Source organism: Triticum aestivum, chromosome 6D (assembly GCF_018294505.1).
Source record: "Triticum aestivum cultivar Chinese Spring chromosome 6D, IWGSC CS RefSeq v2.1, whole genome shotgun sequence".
In the NCBI taxonomy this organism is placed as follows: domain Eukaryota; kingdom Viridiplantae; phylum Streptophyta; class Magnoliopsida; order Poales; family Poaceae; genus Triticum; species Triticum aestivum.
The window spans coordinates 415,315,719-415,334,098 of NC_057811.1; the positions used below are offsets into that span (position 1 = coordinate 415,315,719).

General features: G+C 42.8%; 1 pseudogene; it reads left to right on the forward strand.

Moving 5' to 3' along the window:
• Positions 1-4,429: 4,429 nt before the first annotated feature.
• On the forward strand, positions 4,430-5,880 carry LOC123146404 (uncharacterized; annotated as a pseudogene).
• The last annotated feature ends 12,500 nt before the right edge of the window (positions 5,881-18,380 follow it).

The window sequence follows — 18,380 nt, forward strand, 5'->3', positions numbered from 1 at the left end:
GAAGAAGCAACACCGGAAAGAAGGAAACAACATGGTAAACAACCATCACAGAAACATGGCATGATGCACAATCAAGTATGATGCATGTCCGGTTTAATGAGGCATGGCATGGCAAAGTGCACAAACAATACTAAAAATTAAGTGAAGCTCAATATGCAACGAGTTGCATATTGACGAAACACCACATCAATTATTTAGTTCTCTCTCATTTATGTACCCAACAATATTAAATGTTGATTAACATGGCAAGAGGTGAGGCATAAGTAAACTACACATTTTAGGCAATTTAAATGAGGCCGGAAACATCAAACAACAATTCCGATAAATCCCCACATATCAATTAGCAGTTTTAAAGCAAACAACAATTTGAAACATTTTAAATGTTGTTATCATGATGCGGATGACATATACAAGTTTATGCAATTTTTATGAAAATGTTGACATGAGCATGTTATGAAGCATTTGTTACCGTGGCGGAACGAAAGGGGTGCCACGGCAACGACAACGAAAATGGTGCCATGGCAACATTCCGATGATCCGATAACTCATTGAGATACCGGTGCAAAAGAGCAAGTGTGCGGATGTGCGAAACATGCAAAAGATGGTGGGGTGATCCTGATTACCGGGTGTCCCACATGTCGGTGGCATGGAAACAAGGAACGCGCAAGCGACAACTGGGACACGGTGCAAACGCGAGCATCTTATACAACAAAGCATTCGATCCACGGGTGGTCGTCTCGTTGGTTATACCTTTGAAGCGTGCATTCGGGGCGGAACGCGTCGGTGCGATGTAGAGGAAGTAGACGTTCTCGGGACGGTCGTCGTGGAAGTAGTGGCACACGGCGACGGTAGTGGAAGTAGTGGTTCACGTTTCGTAGTCGTACACACTCCGTAGAGGATCGGGGTCACGGCGAGGAACTTGACGTCCACGGGGTCGACGATAGAGTTACACACGTTGTCGGGGTACTTATTGTTCCGGTCTTGGCGTCCGTAGATGTACACGGCAATCGTAGTGGTACTTGGCGGTTCCGTGTAGTCGAACTTGACAATCCGAGGGGGTACTTGGCGCATCACCGTGTAGTTGTACATGGGTCAAACAGAGGCATTGACACATCTGGAGGGGCATCGAGGGACTTGTCAAGGCCCTGCCTCGGGAGGTCACCGGAGGTGCGTAGAGGCGGCAGAGATGGTGTTGCGCGGACGCGGGCACAAGACGGGTGAAGGGGTGGCGAGGTGACCAGAGGCGCGAGGAGGGGGATCCTGGTCACGACAAGAGAAGGCAGCGGGGCGACGTCCTTGTCGGACGGAGATGGTGCAGGCGAACCATGGCAAGGCCGAATGTGGGTCTCGGGCAGGAGGTGAAGAAGATGGCAGGGACGCGATCTCCGGCGAGAAGGCGAAGCAGAGGAGGCTGGGGTCGAGCACGGGCCTGGCAGTGGGTCGACGCGGCTGGAGAGGCGACGACAGGGATGGCCTGGACAAGGCCGGAGGTCGGGGAGGGAGCGGCCGGACCAGGAGTCGAGGCGGCGGACCTCCTGCTCGGCGATAGACGAAGCAGCAAGGAGGAGGCGCTCGGGGACGGTTCGGGCTCCAGGAGCTCGGGTGCTGGACGAGGAAAGGGAGACGCGAGGACGAGGCGGGTCAATGGGGCGGTGCGGTTGAGATGGACAGCGCGGGGCTGCAGGATCCGGGGTTGGGGCCGAAGGGGCGGATCGAGGGGCTCCTCCCCTAGCTCGATGCATGTGTGTGTGAGTGGCGGCGGTGTGGGAGAATGAGAGGAGATGGAGATCGATGGGAGCAAGGTGGGATCAGGCTAGGGTTATAGGTGCGGTTGGGCTTAGGTGGGCCGGCGCTGCGGGCTAGGCCGAGCTGCGGACTGGTGGGCTGGCTGCATCTCTCTCTCTCTAATCTCTTAGCAAAGCAAAAAAAAGGAGAAGAAAAGAAAGGCTAGGAGGAGAGTTTGGGCAAGGGGATTATTTTCCTGAACTCGCAAAAAATATGCTTGTTCCGAGAAAATAGAAAAAGCCATGATTGAAAGATGTAAATTCAAACTCATTTGAATTTAATTCAAATGGGTTTGAACTAGGAATTGATAAAAGGAAGGTCCAAAAATGTCGGATTTTTGGTGGAGCTCCGGAATATGATGAAGAATATATGGCAAGGTTGGAGACCAAGAATTAAGATAACAAAGGCATTGGGATATTTGCAAGTGTGTTATGGTGAATTCCAAACTAATGAAATATTTAATATAGCTCCCTAATATTGGGAGGATATGTTATAAAGAGAAATCACCATGTGAATTCCCTCGATTTAATAGATCAAAATCTATGCAATTTATTTATTTGAGTTTAAAAAAATTAAATGACATGATGGCATGATGACATGATGCAATGAAAAATAAAAGAGCAAGCACAAAAGAAACACACGGTGATCACGAAAATATGGAAGTCTTCTGAAGCGTCGGTCTTGGGGCATTACAGTATGTCCCTCATTTTTCTGCATCTTTGTTTCCAAAGGTCGAGAAAGTATGTCTCATCTTTTTCTTCAGAATTTCTTGCATGAGACTGACCATTGTTTCTTCTTTTTCTTTAGGAGCTTAGGTTGTATTTCTGAGGGGAGCATACTTATTATTACCTTATTTGGGTTTGACTTTTGGCTACTGTATTTCTGTCACAACTTACCTGCGAAATAGAAAGAGAGTCATGTCTGATAAGGTATTCTGCTTCAGTTGTATGCTTGCAGAGCATTTATTTTTCTATCCAAGTATTACTGGACTCTACCAAGTTTTATAATGACATAACATTAACTTGTTATAGGATATGTACCGAGTAATGAGTATGTACAGAAGTGTTGGTTCTTGGTTCTTGCATGGAGGTGAGTAACCATGAGGTGAGCAATTATGGGCTGCAAACGTTGCTGCTGCCCATCACCTGGTCTAATTCAAGCACAACTAGTAGGCTGCCTTGAATAAAGGAGTTCTCAAAGATGATGTCTTTTAGCACGACCATTTTTATTGATTTAGTTTCTGTACAATTTTGGGGCATCCAAACTTGGAAAGTTTCATCCTTCAAGTTAAATTGGGATAATCCATTCATTAATTTCAGCAAAAAATATTGGTACTGTTCTTCCCTTTTTTATTCACATTAGTAGAAATATAGGTTTAATGATGGCTCTGCAATTTTCCTATTAGTATGCATGATTTTTCTTTTTGATTGCTCACCCTGGTACTTTTTGCAGTAAGATTATAAATGACAATTATAACGGTGGAGATTTTTACCATCAATTCCTTATTTTTCACTTCTCTCACACTCATGATAGGTTGATATATATTTCCAGTTATCTTTACATCTTCAGTATGTTGATGTAGCTCCAATCCCATGATACAATCAATTCATTTTCTGCAGCCCATCTCATGCAGGCAGATGGGGCGATACATTCATGAGCTTGCCACTATGCTTAACTGGCTTGTTCAACTTCTCTTGTGAGATCAAATTACTTTGATGTGAATTTTCATAGCTCTTTGTGCTCTTTCCTTCTTGCTGAACCAATGTTTCCTCATGAGGTGAACAATGTTTCCTTGGGACACGGTGAAAATTCTAGAGGACATGAGTGGTGTCCCTTCAAATGCATGTAGTTTCTAATATGTATTATTTAACCTTAGTGATGGTATTTATAGCAGACCTAAAATTTCAACAACTCGGCCGTAAGTGCATAGGTGGGTCTGTTTATGGATGTGACCATTTAGCAACTAAAATGGTGCTGCTAATAGGTTGTTGTGATTTTTTTACAGCTGTTAATGCATTTAACTTTTTTCGTTGCTGTGCATTTAATTTTGGTGGTAAAGATTTTGTGATCCAGCCCCATGATGCCTTGAGAAGGATCTGCCATCGTGCTTTTCCCAGTTGCTGACGAGACCTTCTGATGCATGCAGTCACCTTTGTTCCCGGTATTATAGTCAGGAAGAAGCTTTCCTTCACATTTTAATTTGCCTAACCAGCCCTAGAAGCATCCAATCTCGCCTCTGATGCATTGCCGGAACACCTTCCGCCGTCCGCACGTGCTCCACACTTCGCCGGAACTTCTTCTGCAGGTTTTCCATTTGAGGTATGTACTAAAGCTAACCTTGCAAGAGGCATGCAATATAAGCTTGATTTTCATAAGATTACCTTCTGTTCTGTTCTGCTAGGCTATGCGATGAAGCTGATATAACAGATGTTCTTGCCTTGATCAAGCGTGTAAGCTATAGTAGTTTTTTTTCTTCTGATAAGGCACTTGATATATGTCCTAGTATCGGTAGTATGGTTCACACACTGGTGTACAAAATATGGAAACAACACTGTCAAACTTAACCAAAGGAATAAAGGGCATACTATAGTGTGATGTGGTGTCGCAGGATGCAGGCTGGACATTTTGCTGATGCCATGCATCAATGAGAAACCTGCGCACGCACCCCTCGCCTTCCTCTGTTCTAGGCCTCCCCGCCTTGCCTCACTCCTCTTCGACGGTCGTTGATTTCGACGGGGAATATGCAAGGAGGTTGGGGAATAGCTGCTTGTACGGGTTGTGGGCATGCTCGGACCAGGAGGAGACAGAAGTGTTGCGGCTGCCATGCGCAATGGAGGCTGGATACGATGGTCAGCGAGATGGGATGCAGCGGCTCGCAGGGGAAGCGCCTTCGGCGGCAGGCGCTGGGGTAATGAATTCTACTTGTGTGTTGGAGTCAGTTGCATGCTAACTGGACAATGCGTTAGCTTGTTCTGTACTTACTCTGTAGCTACCAGTGATCGAAGTTGGAAGCTCAATGTAAGCTACACAGTTACCTTCTTTACTTGTGTTGGTTTTTCCATGCGTGATTCTTTGGGGCGTAGGAATTTTACTAAAGCTAGCTTGATTTCAACAAGAATTTGAACAATTCTCTGGTCTGGTCTAAAAGATACATATTTGGGTAGATAGGTTCAGTGATTGAAAATATTGCATGTTATCATTGGTGAATATAAGTTCATGGATAAATAAAAGTGGAAGATCATGGGGAAATTTGCTATCAATTTGTAATTTGTTACTCTGATGTATTCTATTGTCGACAAAATTATATAGTCAAACGAGGCATGTAGCACATGTATTCAGTCTAGAATGATCTTTTGGTGAGGATAATCATGAATTCTCTTGGGTTCTGTCCTGATATTTGGCAGTTGTACAATATCGTATCCATTATTTGTTTGAAATATGATATCTCCATTGTTACTGTAGAATATCATGCGATTATTTATTTGAAATATGACAACTTCATTGTCACTATAGAATATCATGTCCATTATTTATTTGAAATATGACATCTCCATTGTTACCACTGGAGCTGAAAAATATATTTCACAACTACCTAAATAAATCTATTTTGTCATCTATTACTGACTTATTGACTCCCAGGTCCAAAGAAAATAAGTTCTACAAGTGCAACCTTATGTTTGTATATCAGTTGTACTGCTCTAAATTGCTTAAACGATCAGGTGTCCTGCTATATGGACCTCCAGGCACTGGGAAGGTAGGTGTACTGACTTAATTGAGTTTTCATTCCCATTTCTCAAAAGTTAGTTGTATCCAGCAACAAGATAATACATGCTAACTAGGATGTTTTCTTTTGAATTTTTAGACATTACTTGTGAAAGCAGTAGCAACTGAGTGCTCATTAAACTTTCTTAGCATAAAAAGTCCAGAACTGATAAACATGTATGTTGGAGAGTCAGAGAGGAATATCAGGGACATCTTTGAGAAGGTATATCCATCTGCACAAGCCATGTATGTAATTGCCATGAAATATGCACATATACTTGGGTTTCAGTTTTCACTATCCATTTCAGGCTAGATCAGCATGCCCATGAGTAATTTTCTTCGATGAGCTTGATTCCCTTGCTCCTGCACGAGGGTCCTTTGCAGATTCTGGAGATGTGATGGATAAATGGTTTCTCAGGTATAATTAACGTCATCAATGAGGTGGTTACTGGTGTCTCAGTTTTCCCTCTTTTTTTACACACGCCTTTGTTTTCCCTCTTATTTTCAGTGTTAAATGTTAAGAGTAAGGTAATTCAGTTTCCCTTTTTCTCTCTTTACTAGCACAAATGCCCAATGGAGATGCATATGTTTGGCATTCTATCAGTAAACATACACGTGCGCTGGCTTGCAGTACTACATTTTGTGATTGTGTAGTATCCACACCACTACTAATGCTTAAGTCTGTTGCCTTGCCGTGTAACTGTGTCATATGCACACCAATACTAATGCTCTATGCTCTCGCCTGAGAGCACGTGCTGTGCTTTGTATCATCTAAAAAAGATGTAAACTCTGTAGTAGAAACAAACTTTAGCACAATGATCCAGTATGTATTGAGTAGTGGATTAATGTATGTATTTGGTGTGCTTGCAACTGCTTATTTATTGCTTGCACCAGAAATACCAATAAGTTACTATTGAAAATACAAATATACTATCAGGAAAATGTAAAAACACACACACGCACTGGTCTCAACTAGCTCAAATGCTCTGCTGCTACCGCCCTTCCCTAAGAGCATTCAACCCTAGGCGCTTCTGCACCCTGAACACTCAATCCTATGATAGAGCTGGTTCTGCATCCCATCATTTTATCCCATTGCAATGCATGGGCTTAAATCGTCTTTATTTATCGGTTCAGTTTAGTAGCGCATCTTCTCATGATCGCATCTATCGTTTATTTCACAAAAGAAACATCTATGCAGTTTTTGGGTTTGTCGTGCAGTTCGTAGGAATCTAACATGAACTTGATGCCATATCCAAGAAAGGTGAGGCTGCTTTCCGTGCGAGCCGTACTTTGGCGAGCGGTAGTCACGCCGATTGATTAGCCACTTTTTTATTTGTATCACTACCATTGGCTTCATCTGCGTGCATAGATGTATAATGTGGATGTAAAAACTAAGTTTTGTATTAGTATCGTTCTTAATTCTCAAGAGCAAATCGGAGAATATTGTTGTCAATGTGAACAAATTGTACTACACTGCTCAGTGGTTTCCTGATAAATCTCAGTTCGTTCGTAATGGGCAGATGATCTTTTTTGTAGTAATGTGTATTGAAGATTTATAGATGGAAATGTGTATATCATTAGGTGATTTGTTAACAATTTAGATTTCTGTTGCAAACAATTATGGTTCATCTTTTTTTCATTTACTATACTCCAAATTTGAAGGTTGATATTATACAAATTTTACCAAATTAACAAATATTGGTTGTGAGAAAATTTTCAGTATGTGACAATCACGAACATTAGGAAGCAATTCGTGGAAGGCGGCCCTCACGGTCCAGCTCGATAAGATTAGATTTTAAAGTTATAAAAAATGTTCTCTTGTGCCGGTGTGGTTCAATGACAGTGTGGTGGGTGAGTTCATCACCTTGAGATTGACCATGTTGCGACTAGGTGAACGGCCTATGTCAACAACAGTGGGAAGAAGGATAACTACGAGACGGATTGGTTACCGTGTTCAAGTGGATGAAGCAAATTCTGTGTGCGGTGATGGGTTGTGATGTTATTTTTTTCCGTTGCAACGCACGGGCATTGTTTACTAGTCTTTTTAAAAGATCCAATTATGATGAACCAGTTGCTAGTGAGTTGAGTACACTTGATTATATTTATGAAGTTTGTCTTGAAAATCATGAATCTGAAAATGTGATGAAGTGTTAAACAAAGAAATTTATAAAGTGATTCATGATAGTTCCTTGAATCAAAAACATGATTGCAATGATGTTATTATAAATTCTATTAATGTCAATTATGTTAATAGTATGCAAAACTACAAGCTTGGGGATGATAATTTTGTTATGTCCACTACTTATTGCAATGATCCTGATTGGGGTGATAATGTTTCTTATGATCTTGAAAATTTATTTAAGCCTCATGATGAATATGCCATTGATAATATTGTTTGCAATAATATTGAAAGTGGGTTTGGAAGAGTGTTGACTTTAGGTAAAAATAATCCCACAAATTTGGAGAGTGTTCAATCTTATGATTTTTTTTGATAAAAGTGGGTTTGGAGAGGTCATGACTTTAGTTGATGTTAATCCCACTATCTTGGAAGATTATAAAACTTTTATGCATATGGATCATGAAGAGTTAGTTTTATATGATAGCTATATTGTTGAATTTGATTATGATCCTACATGTAATTATTATGAGAGAGGAACATATGGTTGTAGAAATTTTCATGTTACTAAATTACCCGTCGTTATGTTAAGATTGCTATTGTTTCTTTCTTCTTCCTTCCATATGCTAGTTTCTGCTTGCATTGATAATTTGTTTGCTTTTAAAATGCCTATGCATAGAAAGTATGTTAGACTTAAATGTGTTCTTCACATGCTACCTAATGCTCTCTTTGTGTTTCAATATTATCTTTTATGGGAGCATCAATATAATCTTAAGCCTATCTTAATGGCTATAAAGAAAGAGCTTGTTGGGAGACAACCCAATGATTATCTTTCCTGTTTATTTTGTGTGCACACAATTATGCTACTGTTATGGTTGTGTTTTTTGTGTTTTAGTTAGTATTTGTGCCAAGTAAAGCCTTTGGGATGATTTGGATGATAGTTGCTTTGATTCTGTGCAAAAACAGAAACTTTTGCGTCCAGTAGTAGAATTATCTAAATTTGCCGGAGCGCGATAAAATTCTGAATTTTTTAACATGATTGATATACAAATTCCCCCCTTGTCCTATTTTTTTAGAATTTTTGGAGTTACATAAGTATAGTTAATGTTCAGATTACTACAGACTGTATTGTTTTTGATGCATTGTTTTGCTTGTTTTGATGGAACTATTGATTGTATCGGGGGGTAAAAACCATGAAGAAGTTAGAATACAGTAGGTATAATGCAAAAATAAAATATGAATGGGTTTGCAACAATATAAAATTACTAATTTGTTTTATTATACTAATGGATCTCACGAAGGTTTTGTTAAGTTTTGTGTGATTGTAGTTTTCACGTTTTGGGTGAGATCACGATGGATGAGGGAACAAGGAGTGGCAAGAGCCTAAGCTTGGGGATGCCCGAGGCACCCCAAGGCAATATTCAAGGACTCCCAAGCATTTAAGCTTGGCGATGCCCCGGAAGGCATCCCATCTTTCTTCTACCAACTATCGGTAATTTTACTTGGAGCTATATTTTTATTCATCACATGATATGAGTTTTGCTTGGGGCGTCGTTTATTATATGAGTCTTTGCTTTGTTTGCTTTTTGGTTTGTCACAATCATCTTTGCTGGACACACCTTTTTGAGAGGGACACACATTTTTCGTGTTTTGTTATAATACTCTATGTGCTTCACTTAAATCTTTTGAGCTAGGAAGTTGCTCTAGTACTTCACTTATATCTTGTTTAGCACGGCGGTGATTATATTTTGAAGAAATAGATGAACTCTCATGCTTCACTTATATCTTTTTGAGAGTTGAAAATAGTAATGGTAATTTTCACAAGAATGAAATTGGTCCCAAAGTGATGAATATTCAAGAAGGATATAATAAAAACTTTCATACAGATCATTGGATATGATAAGTTTGATTCCTTGCAATAGTTTTGCGATATGGAGATGATAATATGTGAGTTATGCTAGTGAGTAATTGTGCTTTAGTAAGAATATTGGTGTTAAGGTTTGTGATTCTCTATGCATGCACGTAAAAGTCAATAGTTATGCAACGAAGTTACATCCTACTTATGGTGCATTATTCAGTCTTAGTTATGTTCAATGCATGTTTATGACCGTTTTCGTTTTTTGGTTGGTTGCTTCTCAATCTATTTGCTAGCCTTCATTTGTACTAAGCGGAAATACTACTTGTGCATCCAATTCCTTGACCTCAAAGTTGTGCCAAATGAGTCCACCATACCTACCTATAGGCGGTACTTACATGCCGTTTCGTAAATTTGCATGTGCCAACTCTAATCATTCCATAAAAAAATCTGTTTTGTGTGTCCGTACCACTCATGAAGCGGTGGGGGGTGCCCAATATTTTCCATGCTAGGCGGGTTATTCTCACGATGAGTGTTTATTCACTTGTCATTGCACGAGAAAGTGGCAAGGTAATAGGGATGCCCAGTCCCGAAATGAAAAAAAATATAACAATAATAATAAATTCTTTGGAAAGTGTTGGTATGCAAGGCATCAGTGTATACGACTAGCCATGGATTGTGAAAGAATGGTGGAAACGAAATAAACTTTATTTTCTGTTTGGGAACCACCTATAATGTGTCTAGCATGGAAGATATTGGGAATTCTTTGTCGTTTTCATTGACAAGGAAAGCATGCCTCTCAAAATAATTTTCTCTCTATTTGAACTTTGAGCTCTGGCACGTCTGCAAATCTCTACTTCCCTCTGCGAAGGACCTATCTATTTTAATTTTATACAATTTGTATTTTTATTTGAGTCTCCATCTTCTCTTAAAAAGCACCAATTTGGGAGCGCTATTGTCATACTTGTGCATTGGCTGTAGCTAACATTGAGTGTGTTTCATGAATGGATGAATGACTAAGCATAATGGGCTAGGGATAACTCTCTTTAGCATTGATATTTTGAAAGAGATGGTTGCTTGTTGGTATACTTGAGTATTTATGGTTTCATGTCAAACTGTAGACTATTGCTTTGAATCACTCAAGTCCAAATATCAGTGCCACAAAAGAACATATTATATGATGAATATGATAGGTAGCATTCCACATCAAAAATTCTGTTTTTATCATTTACCTTCTCGAGGACGAGCAGGAATTAAGCTTGGGGATGCTTGATACGTCTCCAACGTATCTATAATTTTTGATTGTTCCATGCTATTATAGTATCAATCTTGGATGTTTTATGTGCAATTATATATATCATTTTTGGGACTAACCTATTAACCTAGTGCCCAATGCCAGTTGCTATTTTTTTGCCTGTTTTTGGCTTTTCAGGAAATCAATATCAAATGGAGTCCAAACGGAGAAAAAACTTTGGATTAATTTTTTCTGGACCTGAACAGGTCGTACAAGGTTCGGGAGAAGACCTGAAGACTCACGACAGAGCGACAAGCTCGGTGATGACCCACAAGTATAGGGGATCAATTGTAGCCCTTTTCGATAAGTAAGAGTGTCGAACCCAACGAGGAGCAGAAGGAAATGACAAGTAGTTTTCAGTAAGGTAATGTATGCAAGTGCTGAAATTGTAAGTAGCGGAGTAGTTTGATAGCAAGATAATTTGTAACGAGCAAGTAACGGTAATGGTAACAAAAGTGCAGCAAGATAGCCCGATCCTTTTGAGGCAAAGGACATGCCAAAACAGTCTCTTATGATAAGCAAAGCGTTCTTGAGGGTACACGGGATTTTCATCTAGTCACATTCATCATGTTGGTTTAATTCATGTTCGCTACTTTGATAATTTGATATGTGGGTGGACCGGTGCTTAGGTGTTGTTCTTACTTGAACAAGCCTCCTACTTATGATTAACCCCCTCGCAAGCATCCGCAACTACGAGAAAAGTATTAAGAATAAATTTTAACCATAGCATTAAACTTTTGGATCCAATCGGTCCCTTACGGAATAGTGCGTAAACTAGGGTTTAAGCTTCTGTCACTCTCGCAACCCATCATCTAATAACTTCTCCACAATGCATTCCCTTAGGCCCAAATATAGTGAAGTGTCATGTAGTCGACGTTCACATGACACCACTAAGGGAATCACAACATTCATACTATAAAAATATAGAACACATATCAAGTTCACATGATTACTTGCAACATGATTTTTCCCGTGACCTCAAGAACAAAAGTAACTACTCACAAATGATAATCATGCTCAAGATCGGAGGGGTATTAAATAGAATATTGGATCTGAACATATAGTCTTCCACCAAATAAACCATATAGTAATAAACTACAAGATGTAATCAACACTACTAGTCACCCACAAGCACCAATCTATAGTTCCGGTACAAAGATTGAACACAAGAGATGAACTAGGGTTTGAGAGGAGATGGTGCTGTTGAATATGTTGATGGAGATTGAACTCCCCAAGATGGAAGAGTTGTTGGTGATGATGATGACGATGAATTCCCCCTCCAGGAGGGAAGTTCCCCCGGCGGAATCGCTCCGCCGGAGGGCAAAAGTGCTCCTACACAAGTTCCGCCTCGAGAGTGCGGCGCTCCGTCCCGAAAGTCCTCTCCTTATTTTTTCTAGGTCAAAATGACTTATGTACCAGAAGATGGGCACCGAAGGTGGGCCGAGGGGAGCACAACCCACCAGGGCATGCCTGGGCTCCCTGGCGCGCCCAAGTGGGTTGTGCCCACCTGGTGAGCCCCCTCTGGTACTTATTGGCTCCAATATTTCTCATATATTCCATAAAAATTCCCCGTGAAGTTTCAGCTCATTTGGAGTTGTGCATAATGGGTGGCCTGACGTAGCTTTTTCAGGTCCAGATTTCCACCTGCCGAAATTCTCCCTCTTTGTGTGTACTTTGCATATTATGAGAGAAGGCATTAGAATTACTCCAAAAAGCGTTATTATGCATAAAAACATTATAAATTACAATAGGTAAACATGATGCAAAATGGACGTATCAATTCCCCAAAGCTTAGACCTCGCTTGTCCTCAAGCGAAAACCAAAATCAAAAACACGTCCACATGCTTTGAGAGAGAGGTGTCGATAAAAACAAAATACGGACATAGAAGCATCATGTGGATTATTATAACGGTAGCAAACTTAAACATAAAACTTTTATCATAGACTTCTCATGAATAAGTAACAATTCATCACACTATCGAAGTATAAAGCATAAACTCTATTAGAAACCAACAAACTATGTTCTCAGTCAACTTTTCAACTACAATTCATCATCTTTTCAGGAAGGGTCACGTGTCGGAGCCTTTAGGCAAGTCCCTATACTCAACCATCATATAGTCTTCTATGATTGCTAACACTCACCGCGTACACATGAGCAAAACGTCTCAACCGGACACATAGAAAGATAGGGGCTTATAGTTTCGCCTCCCAACGTATTCACCTCAAGGGTGATGTCAACAATAATAACCCATGCTATCCATATTCAACTGGACATATGTGCCTAGATCTTTCCTCACCACATGATGCTTGCCAAAGGAGAAAAATAAAAGGAAAAGAGAGAGAAACTTTGACTCTTGCATCAAAGTAAATACATAAAAGTAAAAGATAGGCCCTTCGTAGAGGGAAGCAGAGGTTGCCATGCACTTATTTATTTGTATGCTCAACCCCTTAATGCAAGAGAACGTCACGTTATATTGCCCCTTGTGATGGCAACCTTTATTATGCAGTCTGTCGCTTTTATTTCTTTACCATCACAAGTTCGTACAACGCTCAAATTTCTCTTACACTAAATGATCTTACGCTTTTAGAAGCAATTTTTATTGCCTTATTGCACCGATGACAACTTACTTGAGGGATCTTACTCAATCCATAGGTAGGTATGGTGGACTCTTGAAAATAAGATTTGGGTTTAAGGGTTTTTTTATGCACAAGTAGTATCTCTACTTAGTGCGGAATTTTTGGCTTGCAAAGATGGGGGCCAAGCACCACATGTTGAAGGATCTATGACAATATTACTTCTATGTGAATATGAACAAACATAAATCATTAAGTTGTCTTCCTTGTCCAACGTCAACAATTTTGGCATATAATATTTTGATGGGGGCTCACAATCACAAAAGATTTCCATGATAGTGTATTTATACATGAATCTTCTCTTCCCTTATTAATTCTTTCATGAGTTGCATCATTGACTAATGCTATGTTTGTCCATCTCTAATAAAATTCTCTACTTATACTTTTCCTTATGTGGTGTTATCACCTACCATAGGATTAGCATATGATCTTTACATTTATTTCCTTTCTTCTTTATTGAAACATGAAAGTAAAGACAGCAAAAACTTAAACTAAACTTCATTATATATCTCGCACACGATTACAAGGATAGATTAGTAAGCAAGCTCTCAAAAAGAAAGGATCGAACTAAACTTTAATTCATCCAAAGCAAAAGATCAAACTAAAATAAGTAAAGGCAAAAGATAGTGGGGGTGATACGATACCGGGGCACCTCCCCCAAGCTTGGCGGAAACCAAGGGGAGTGCCCATACACGATATTCAATTTTCCTTTGGTGATGAAGAAGGAGGTGGTGATGAAGTAGAGGCGATCTTGTCCTCGGGTTTCCATGGCAGGGGCTCACCATTATAAGAGGAGGAGTGAGTCTCACGGGTCCTGCAACTGGCAGCCAAACTCATACCTTTAAACCTCGCCTCATACTCAAAGACTTGGTTTTGGAGATCGTAGATCTTGCTTTGGAGGAAGTTGATTTTCTTGTTAAAGGTGAAGACAATGCCCTTCATGGACTGGCCATCTACCTTGAGATCATGGGTGTAATCCGCGATCATGAGGTGATTGGCATTAACTCCACGTTCCACCATCCCCTTGCACTGGAAGACACTACAAAAAAAGACACAACCGTGACATCTTGGGCTGAACGAAAAAAATTCTGTCATGCTTATGACACTTCTATGACGATAATTGTGACGAAACCCGGTATCATCATAGATGTGGTGGGCTCCTACTTCTATGACAAAAAATCATGACAGAAAATGGGCTTTTCGTCCTGGGCGGGCCGGAGACGCAGCTACATGACATTCTTTGGGCCGTCCATAACGGAAAAACCGTGGTAGAAGCGAGGGCGAGGAAAATATCGAGGAGTTCCCGGTTACGGTGGGTGGTCGGGGGCCGAGCGATGCGCGTTTCTCTCGTACACGTACGCGCGTGTGTGAGGCATTGCGCTCTAACTGAACCCGAGCGAGGCATTGGGCTCTAACTGAACCCCGAGCGATTGCACTGCAGGCTATGGTTACTGTACCCGAGCGATCGATCGATGGCTGTTAACTGAACCCGATCGAGCGAGTCCTTCGCTACTGCTGCTAACTGAAGCCGATCGAACCTGCTTCCTATTGATGAACAGTGAGCGTTGTTGGGGGTTTGGATGAATAGTTCCCGGTGGGGGGTTGGATGAACAGGAACCCGTGGTAGTAGAGGCCGTTGCCGCTGGATGAACAGGACCCCGATCGATCGAGCTGGTGGAGGGTTGGATGAACAGGACCCCGATCGATCGAGCCGGTGGAGGGTTGGATGAACAGGACCCCGATCGATCGAGCCGGTGGAGGGTTGGATGAATATGACCCCGTGGAGGGCTGGATGAACAGGACCCTGTGGAGGGCTGGATGAACAGGACCCTGTGGAGGGCTGGATGAATAGAGTAGCCCGTGGAGGGGTGGTTGAACAGGACTCCATGGAGAGGGCTTGTTGAACAGTAGCCATTGGAGGAGCGCGCGGTGGAGGCTGGATGAACAGGACCCCACGGATGAACAGTCGCAGGTGGAGGCCGGAGGAGGTCGACGGTGGATGAACAGTAGCCCGTGGAGGCTGGAGGAGGTCGACGGTGGAGATGAACAGTATCCCGTGGAGTCCCGTTTTGCGGTACGCCACACCCCTCCCGATGAACAGGACCCCGTTCCGACCGTAGCGCTCCAACACAAGTCCGTTTCCTCCATTTTGCGGTACGCCACACCCCTCCCGATCAACAGGACCGCATTTTGACCGTAGGGGGTCCAAGAGAAGTCTGTTTCCTCGGTTTTGCGGTATGCCAGACCCCTCTCGATGAACAGGATCCCGTTTCGACCATGGCCGGTTGAACACAAGGCCGTTTCCTCCCTTCTGCGGTACGCCAGGCCTCATTCCCATCGGCTGTTCCGTCCAAGCCGGTTGGCTCCCGATGAACAACACGCGTTCCGTTGCCTCCCGATGAACACGACGCATTCCTTTGCCTCCCCATGAACACGACGACGACGCAGTTTCTCCGTTCCGACCCAGCCATGTACACGAGCCCTGGCCATAAGTATGCGCGAGTAGACGTTCGAGAACCCGCCCGTATGTACGTACGTGGCCATATTTACTTTCTTGCACCCTGGTCGCTGTACGTACGTGTACATGCTACGTGCGCGTCTCTACTACGACACGTGCGCGCCTCTACTACGACACGTGCCCTTCCTTACACGGCCACAGTTCATCGCTGCAGCCTGCAAACATACCGATCGTATGGACGTACACGTTCGCGACCAGAATGACAACGCTACGTACGCTTCGACCAGGTGGGTCCCGACTGTTAGGCACTTCCTTGCGTGCGAAGATGTAGCTGGTGGGTCCCAGCTGTCAGGGGGGAAACATTTTTTCGCGAAATACGGTGGCCGTCCGGTGGGTCCCTGCTGTCAGGTGGAGGAATAATTATTTTGCGCGTAATAAGGAGGCACTTCCTTGCTGCGGCCGTGGACCCAACTGTCAGCCTCTCCACGTACAGTACTCTTCCGATGGAAGTCGTTCGTTGACCACATTTACCACGCCGCGCCGAGAGCACCAGGGCGGTGGACGACGGCGAGGCCTAGGAAGGGGACGACGCGGAGCCAAGGAAGACACGACAGTGGATGCCCACGCGGAGGGGAGTACGTGGGTTGACTGCTTCGGCTCCGGTGGGAGGCTGCCGTCGCCGGAGAATAACAGGAGAATAATAGAGGGATGGCATGGCCAGCGGTGGCAGCACAGCCGGACACGGGAGGCAGGAGCAGGCGGCATGGCCGATGCTTGTTTGGGCGGCTGGAGCAAGAAGACCAGAGGTTGAAGAAGCACTACAGCCGTTGGATGGACATCGTACGGTCACTGGAGCTAGAATCATTCATATTGACTAAGTTGGCAAAGCTCTTGATACACGTCAACTTAGTAGGCGCACAGGTCAGCCTCCGAAACGGTGCGCCCCAGATGTCAGGGGAGGAATCATTTTTTAGGCGGGTGAAGCTAGAATATCCGAGATTGAAGAAGAAGCACGACATCCGTTGGATGGACATCCAACGGCCACTGCTGCTAGAACCGTGTGTTGACTATATGTTGACAAAGCCTTGCGTACGCGTCAACTTATTTTTTTAGGGGATGCATCAACTTAGTAGGCACACAAGTGTGTGGCAGCAAACTTATAGCCCATTTGAGATTTGTAAGAATGTCCAGCCCATTTTTGAATTCTAATGGAATTTACTACAGCCCATTTACAGTTTGTTAAAAGGACATCCCATTTTCTAGCTAGGACAACGATTAATAATTTCAACCAACCGTTCAAAACATAATTCAATAAGATTTCCCACATTTTGATGGGTCCGAAATATTTTTATCCTGAAATTTCTAGTCAGATTAAATACAATTTCAATATAAATTTGTATTACATAATAATCCAACGAAACATTACGCGCAGAACAATTAATGAAATTAAAAATTTAAAAATCCAAAAATAATATTTTATAAACTAATTACGTGTTTGGTGCATTTTTTATAGTTACAGCCCAGTTTTTATAATTACATCCCATTTATTATTTCTTAAAGCCCATTTTCTAGTTAAGCCTAATGCATCCGACCTAGGAAAGATTTGCAGCCGAGCAGGCCGGAGAATAACAAGTTGACCTTGCCTTGGTATTCCTCAAAAAAAAGTAGAGCTGGGCTAGCCATTTTCAGCTTGAAGAAAATTAATATCTGGGCTGGATATCTGGCCTGGGTTAGACGGGCCACAGCCCGCCCAGTTAATACCCTGCTCTCCTCCGAACAACAACGAAAACATCGCTCAAGAAAAATCTGCAGTGCTCACACCTCAAAAACACAAATACTGCTCGAGCTGCTTGGTCCCAGATGTCGGCCGCTCCTTGTGCAATTTTCTCGTTTATTGACTACATAGGTTGACAATGGTGTGGGACCGTGATGTCAGGAAAGCAGAAGGAAGCCAAAAAAATTTACAGTTGTATATAATAAGGAGGCACTTGCGTACGTGCGGCTATGGCCCTGGTGGGTCACCACTGTCATCCTCTCCAAGTAAATCATGTCCTCATTCCTCATGTCCATTGACCATGTCGACAACGCGAGACGGCGGTGCCACGACGAGCGCAACAACTCGAAGGACGACAGAGAGGGCCTCGCGGGCCCTACGGATTTTCTGATACAGCGCCCACTGCTCATTCGGGAAGCCAGGATCATAGGGCCACATGTCCGCGACGGCATTGTCGTTCACTTGTTCACCGGTGCTCATTGAGGAGATGGAGGTTGGAGCACAGGTCCTCCTGCGCTGGTAGCTCTTCCACCATTAGGGCGTCAAAGTGCGGGCGCACCTGCTCTATGGTGAATACGACATGAACCGGTTTGGATAGTGGCGCCGGCTCCTGGTCGGAAGCTACGTCCATCGTCTGATTGTCGTCGCTCAGCTCGGCGAGCTCGCTGGCGAGCCAGCATGTCCGGCTGCTAGACCGACCCG